This window comes from Callorhinus ursinus, unplaced genomic scaffold, assembly GCF_003265705.2.
Source record: "Callorhinus ursinus isolate GAN/ISIS: 27379988/994484 unplaced genomic scaffold, GSC_fseal_2.0 scaffold79, whole genome shotgun sequence".
In the NCBI taxonomy this organism is placed as follows: Eukaryota; Metazoa; Chordata; class Mammalia; order Carnivora; family Otariidae; genus Callorhinus; species Callorhinus ursinus.
In genome coordinates, this window is record NW_027397141.1 from 1,579,487 (window position 1) to 1,586,864 (window position 7,378).

Below are 7,378 nucleotides of genomic sequence, written 5' to 3' on the forward strand. Positions count from 1 at the left end.
GATCCCGAACTCTGCGCTTTGCTTTCTCCTTTTGCTGCAAATGTTTTCCAATGAGTCCCAAAACTTTAAGAAGTTCAGGCTGGCCCCCAGATAGAAATTTGGTGGCCTGTTTATCATTCTTTTTATTCTCCAGTGTTTGATTTTATCAGGGTCCGAGCCCTCATTCATTCATTCACTTGGTTCAGAGTCATACATGGAGCAATAGAAGAATTTCAGGGAAGGCATAAAGCCATGTAGGGCCCCCCAAATTGTGATTCTTTATAACTTTTCTAAACCAGGACGTGTAACTCAAGCACATAAGTATGTCTGCCAAGAGAGGGAGTGGTGTGCTGGGTCTCCTGAGCGATCAGGACAGCACGGCAGGGCTCCTCGGGGTCTGAAGGCCTGCGTTAAATCTTCAGGCTCTCCCTAAGTTCTGTGCTTGCCAATGACTTTGGGCAGGACGCCCCCAGCCACGCCAGCGCACCTCCAGGCTGATGAGAGCAGAGGGGGGCTGAGGCAGGAAGCCCACCACCCCACCGAGCAGCCCGCTGCCCCTCCAAGGAAAACAGAGGGGTTGACCTTGCCTTATGCAACTTCTAAAATTAATCTGGTGCTTAAAATCAGAGATGGACCAACACGGGGATTACCTGAGGTCACCTTTGTGCTAACAAAGGCATCTCTTGAGCATGGTGAATCGGGGCGATGGCCCTGGGCCCGGAGCAGGGATCTGAGAAAATCCCCCGTGGCAACAGCGAGGCAGTGAGTCCTCGGCGACTGCCAGAAATCTCAGTGAACACTGGACCTGGACGGGGAGGGAATTGGTACGTCATCCATTTGAGAGCAACAACATCAACATCAACAACTCAGTGTTCCAAGTGCTGCATCCCGGGTCTGGAGCAGGAGGTCTGCATTCACAGCCCCAGCCCAGTGCCCCCCAGAGCCAGCACCTGGCTCCCCAGCCCTGCTGCTGCACCTTGCTAGGTGGGCTTCATGGAGGAGGCAGCTTTCCCACCAAGCCTGGGCTTCCTTGTCTGAAACTGAGCATCTACCTCATAGGCTTTGCAAGGATTCAATGCCAGCACATAGAAAGTGGCCAGTAAATAACATTCCCCGTTATCACCCTCCTCCAGGCTGCTGTATGTGCAAGAGGGGAGTCCATAAGAAGCAAGGGGCACCGAGAAAGGCGACTCATCCCTCTGTCCAAACAACGGGTGCCCTAATGGCCAGAGCGAGAGCCCCACAGAAGCGCTCTCCGTGCCAGGGTTCCGCGGAAAGGCCAGCTAACGCAGGAGGGAAGGTCTCACCGCACAGCACCCTTGACAAATAGGAATATCCGAAGGCAGGGAGAGGCTTCGGCAAGGAAGAAACGGCGAGAGCCACACAAAAATGCACCCTAGTGGCAGCCCCAGTGCCTTTGTGCCCCCAGCATCTCTGGCCAAAGGGATGCAGACACCAGCCGGGCGCTAACGGAATGAGTGTTTCTCACACAGGCCTCCTTTGCCAGCAGAGAAGCTCAGCCTCGCATGCAGGCCGGAAAGGGTCCGGTCGCGGCTGGAGGAGCGAGAGATGGGTGAGGGCCAACCACAGGGGGTTCCTCAATCACCCCCGGGCCCTGTTAGCAGGTGTGTGATGAGCCAGCTTTACCGGTAGAGGCAGGAGTCCTGGACAAAGCAAATGTCCCTTCGCATCTTACTGTCTTTTATTCCATAGATTTTACGTGGCAGGCAGGAATGACGAGCTCTGAGGGAGACAGAGGTGGGGACTGGCACGGGTTTACTGGGTTGGAACACCAACACCCACGCCAGACTCACTGATTTAGAAACTCTGGGCGGGACTCAACCCCGGGCCCTCATGAGCCCTCCAGGGGAGTCCAGCGCCAGTCCACTTGGAAAACTGCTGCTCTAGGTCCAGCCATGGAGTCTCTTGTTTCGTGAGCCAATGAATTCTTCTTTTTTTTTCTGCCTAGATGTTGATTATAATAAGAAAAACAAAACCAAGATAGTTTTGAGTTATTTTCACGAAAAAAAAATGAACTTAGTCTTTTTGTAAATTGCAAGAGAACGTACTGATTTTATAATGATAAGTTTTTCCATACAAGGGTTCTTTTGAGGTTGGGTCTAGTTTTGTTTTGTTTGTTGGTAAGGGAGGCAAGGCATCCCCTGGACGCTTGCAGGAAAGAGGCCGTCGGAAGCCTCACAGATGGAGGCCATCTCTGACGGTGGGGGCAGCGCAGTGGAGCGGCTCCTGGGTGCGTGGGGCGTGCGCTACCCGCCGCTGACATAGCGACACGAACAGAAAGCAGCCAGCAAAGCGCCCAGGCCCCAGGGAAGTGGGCAGGACCAGAAAGCATGGGTCTGGCCCTTGGATAATCCTGTCATGGAAACGACACCATACTCCAGCAAAGAGAAAATTGCACAAACTGAAGTCTTTGCAGAAAGGCTGGAAATGAGATGCATCCTCAGTGTGCCAAAGAGGTTGGGCGTCAAGGGCCCCGAGATCAGAGTAAAGGGAACAGAGGAGGAAGGGGGCCTGCTCACTCACAAGGTGGTCAACTTTCCCAAAGAACCAGAGTGTGGCCAATGGCTTAAAACACTGCCCCCGAGGTCAAAGGTTGTGGGCTTACAAGGGTCCTTTGGATCTGCCGGTCAAGAGGCCTGGTGAGCTCTTCCTGCAGAGAGGTGGAGACCATCACCCAGCTAAGCTGGAAAGTGAGCACATAGATGCCACAAGCAGTTGTCCTGGGGATGAGGAGCGAGGGGTACACCGTGGGATAGAGCATGGATGGCAGGTACATGGTGTAGAGCCTGGGGCAGGGCTTGTCTTAGGACCTGGGGAGGAGTAAGTACAAAGCAGTGATGTGGGGTAACCCATGAGCCAACATCCTTGGAAAAGTGGGAAGTTCGTGGTTGGGGCAGAGGGGAGCTGGAACCCTTGACCTGTGACTCCTGGGCTCTTCACTCTTTCCATCCAGGTCCCTCCACCACATGGCTCCAGAGGGATCCATCTATGAACACAACACGTGTGCAGCGCCAGGCAATGTGGCCCTCTCCGCACAGAGAGAACAGCGACTCCCCGGGGGTGTTGTCAGGGGAGGGACTGCGGCTGTAGCTCCCACCCCACGTTAGCTCCACCGGCCCCGGAGACCACCCCCCCCCCCAGACACATAGCCAATGTAAGTTAGAACATTGTACTCCGAAATTCAGCTTCAGAACAGGCACCCTCCCTGGGTCATCACCTCCTTGCAGGTCACAGTTCTCCTGGCAGAAATCGTGGGCTGGCACTGCCCTGGGAGCTTGAGACATGAGGACACAGGAGACAGAAACTGTGATTGCAGAAGCTCAAAGTCAAGTGAAGGAGACACTCAGCCAGGACCATGCTGAGCGGGGCCGCACGTGCTGTGCTTAGGGAGGTGAACCCAGGGGGCTCCCGGTAGAGATACGAGATACGGGAGGTAAAGATCCCATCAAAGGAACAAGGAGCGTTCCCTGAGGGAGTGAGAGTATCGTGAGTGTGCCAGGACATGGATGAGCTATCCCGCAGGAGGAGGAGCAGGGCCTTACGAAGACAGCCAGCGGGTACCCTGGCAGAAGCAAGAGGGTGCAGGTTCCGGAAAACCCAAAGCATTCGGCTTGCCCAGAGCAAGACCCAAACTCCCCGGGGACACGATGCCAAGCTAGTGCGTGGGGGCGCCCTTGGGAATGCAGAAACACAACTCTGGCAGCATGATGGATGGGAAGGAGCCCGCGCTGGACGCTGGGGGTTTGTAGACAATCCAGGCATGGGGCAGGGGTGTGTGGAACTCCAAACAGAGGCAGTGAGCAACAGATTCTAGAGGAGACCCCTTAACGGGGCCAGACGAGCTGTGTGCAAAAACCCCTGAAAATCCTTGCAAACGCTGCATATGTGTGCAAACATGCTTTCCCTCCTGGGGAGAAGTCTAATTCTTAAGGAAGTGTGTGACCCAAGAACACGTCTTTATCTGATTTTGGAGATGCTTGCATGTTTAATGGCTAGGTCTGGGCATCGTATTGGACGACGCCCAAGGAGTAGGAGGGATACAGCATCACTCCCAGCTCCTGGGTCCCCTACGAGGTGTCTAAGGACCAGAGGCGGACGTTTCTCTAGTTATCTGAGCCTTGGAGAAGGTGGGATTTAGGAGGCACGTGCGTGCACCCCCGTCACAGGTCGGCAAGTCCTTAGGCAGCTTTAACTGGGTTAATGGTGCAAGCCCTGAACGAAACCGTTTGAGTCCAATCTGGGGAAGTCTCGTCGGCCCTGTTCCCTCACACGCCTCCCCTTGGAGGACCCCGGTCTCTGCCAGAGGCTGGTCGGTCCTGGCACGGCGAGGATGTGACGCAGTCTGCGCAGGTCAGGGTCCGAGACCTCAGCCCAGGAAATGAGCCACAGTCTCACCCCAGGCAAGTACAGGGCAGCTTCCTGAGCAGCAAGAGGGCCTGCTCCCCACATTCCAGAGGTATAGCCTGCAGCGGGAACAAAGGAAGCACCAGAAAGCCAGCCAGCAACTCCCCTGTCTACACTGCTTTCAGCTGCTTTTAGCTGGTCCCAAACAACAGCCTGCCGGCCCGGCCCCCGGGAGCCCCCAGGGTGGTTTCACGGCTGGGAGGGTGCATTGCAAATTAAAAACAACAGCCTGCCAGTCAAAAGGCAATGTTTTTAAGCCCAGAAAGAGGAATACCACTGTGGGGGGCAGATAAAAGGGCTTTTGAGCACCTTGGTAGCTGCTCCCACACAAAAGCACCTCTGTGCCTTTAAACAAGAGCTCCTATCAGTGTCCCAGGGTTTCATAACCTGAATGCTGCCCGTAGTGATGTGGTTTGGAAATTAACCTAGCTTTTCTTCCCACTGCTGTTTTACATATTAATTAAAGTGTTTTCCTCGGATCCAGGAATGCCTGCAGGCTGGCTGGGTGCTGCAGAGGCCCCATGTTCCCGGCCCCTCCCTCCCCAGTTGCACGGAGTTCAAGGATTAGGTTCTTCCCAAGCCGGCTGCCCACCCCTCGCCCCCTCCCCCGGCCCCCGCGCTGGCTCTGGTCTATGGAGCCCACACTTTCCTATGGCCCTTTCAAAAGTCATTGCTTCTACCCCACAAGGACTGTGCAGAGCTAATTCAGGGAGGCCGTCTTGGGGAAGAAGTCATGGACTGTTTCCTCCACCCCAGGTGCCTCCTTCAGGAGCCTGTTTCTTTCTCTGTTCCCTCACCCCCCCCCCGCAGTGCTGGGAGAGCGTGCAAACAACGCACATGCTATGAAAGAGTGGTTGTAATTCCTATGTTTTTGGAGAATGCTGGTAGCCCAACTTTGAAGACCATGAAAGGTCTGGCTGCGCACCGTGCAGAATTGTTCAAGGGTTCAGATGTGGGCAGCCTGTTCCCCCGTCTGACTCTGTGTCCTGACTTGCAACTCTGAATATCATCTCTAAACACTGTAGAATCCTAGTGGCACTCAAGATATTCAATAATGCCAAGATTAATTTTCTAGCTGAGGTTAGAACCTATGGTTAGTATATCTGAGACCCAAGATAATAAAAGTAAGTTACTTCTGTAGGTTTTGGTCATTTTAGTTCAGTGCATGCTTTTCAATTTGGAATTATAATTTGGACTATATCCATGAAGTTCTTGGATTATGCTAAATAAATGTATTTCTTCGGGGCTTTAGGAAACTCGTTTGTTTCCTATAAATTCAAGTAGTATAGTGATTTAAACTATAAAACACAAAATGTAGGGACAGTTGGTAATCTATAATGAAGGCAATTAAGTTTATATACCAAGGGCAGGTTATTCCAAAACTTATATAACAGATTTTTTACATGAGGAAGTACATATTGGTATAAATAAGTAAATCCAGCTGATTTGTTGAAAATAAGACCAAGTCTATCTCCCGACTTAGCATTTATTTATAAAATCTAAAAGGGATCAGTGAAGGTCGGGATTCATTGCCAGGGAAGGTGGCCCCTGCACCGTCGGTCATCTGTGTCCTCAGAAACACCATCCTTGTCGCCTTGTGCCTTGGAAATACGTCTACAGTCCACCCTTCCCGAATGTTGTGTGTGTGCAGCTAGGATGGCAGGAATCCTGGACTGAACTCGTTCAATGACAGAGAATGTGGTGTCCCCTCTGACCGTGAGTCCCGAGGCAGAGCTTGCTTCAGGACTGGGGCGGTCAGGGTGCGCCGATATTTCTGCGCTGAGAAGGAAATGAGGCTCATCCTCGTCGGGGCTTCTTCCAGTTGCAGGATTCTAGAATGTCAGTCCTGTTTATAACAGAAATGTCCTAGGTTGTCATGACAAAGGGTTCACAGAGGATATGCTGAGTGCCCACTGTACACCAGGCACGCTTAAAGGACCTGGACACCCAGGAGTGGGCAGAGCAGACATAACTGGCCCACCTCACACACGTTCTGGTAGGAAAGATGGACAACACACAAGGTGAGCAAGTCAGAAACACAGTGCTGTAACGAGGGGCACATATTTAAAAAAAAAAATGAAATAATAGGAAAGGTACGTAGGAACTATCGAGGCAACGGCTGCAGTTTTTAGGTGAACGAGCAGCCAGGACAGTAGGTTCTGAGGAAGTATGCATCTTACCATCCCTGGGACAGTCCTGGCAGCAAGGACTTGGGCTAACCTGGGGGATTGCGGAGGCAGCTCAAAGCCCAGGGGGCAAGCCCCGTGGGGAGGGAGGAGGTGAATGCAGGGAAAGGCGGGGAAGGGTGTGTGGGTGGCTGAGCAAGCCTGAGGACCTGGGGAGGGGTCAGGGGTGCCGTGCGTGGGGAACCACCCTTGGAGAAGCTTTTTAGGACATAGACGTTTGCTCTGAGTGAAGTTGGGACACATCTGACCTCTTTGCTTCTGAATAGAGAATCAAGGTAAGGCAAAGGGCAGGACCCCTGCGAGGAAGGAAACCAAAGTCCGGCGAGGGAAGCAAGGGAGGCAAGCCGGGGCCCCACGGGAGACACGCCTGGGAGGAGAGCCTAGGGCTCACCACTGCGGGCAAGCAGGAGGACCACCACCTCTACTCTCCCGAGCACCTGGAAGGATGGAGCTGCCATAAAGTGGGCTGGGGCGGTGGCAGGCCAGTATGGTGGAGGGGGAGGGGCTCAGCTTGGAACACATTAAACTGCCGATGATTGCCAGCCATTCGGTGCATGCTCCACGAGGCTGTGGGTAGTGGTGTTGGCGCTGGTGTGCACAGACAGCAAATACAGCTGAGGCCCAAGGCTTGCAGAGTGAGGCTGGGGGTGCTGTCAGTGAAGGGACAAGCCTAACAAAGTACAGTGGTTAGAGGTGAGGCAGAAAGAGCAACGAGTATGTTCCGGAAACCAAGTGCAGACTTGTGTAAGGAGGAAAGGTCGGTGGTGTCAGAGGCAGCCAGCCACCAG

The 7,378-nt window shown here is 53.5% G+C and overlaps 1 long non-coding RNA gene across 1 annotated transcript in view; it reads left to right on the forward strand.

Moving 5' to 3' along the window:
- The first annotated feature begins 6,289 nt into the window (after window positions 1-6,289).
- Window positions 6,290-7,378, forward strand: part of LOC112826928 (uncharacterized) — a 20,772-nt gene continuing 19,683 nt past the window's right edge. Inside the window, exon 1 of the long non-coding RNA XR_003209080.2 lies at window positions 6,290-6,425. This is a non-coding gene — a long non-coding RNA (uncharacterized lncRNA). The remainder of the gene's footprint in view (window positions 6,426-7,378) is intronic.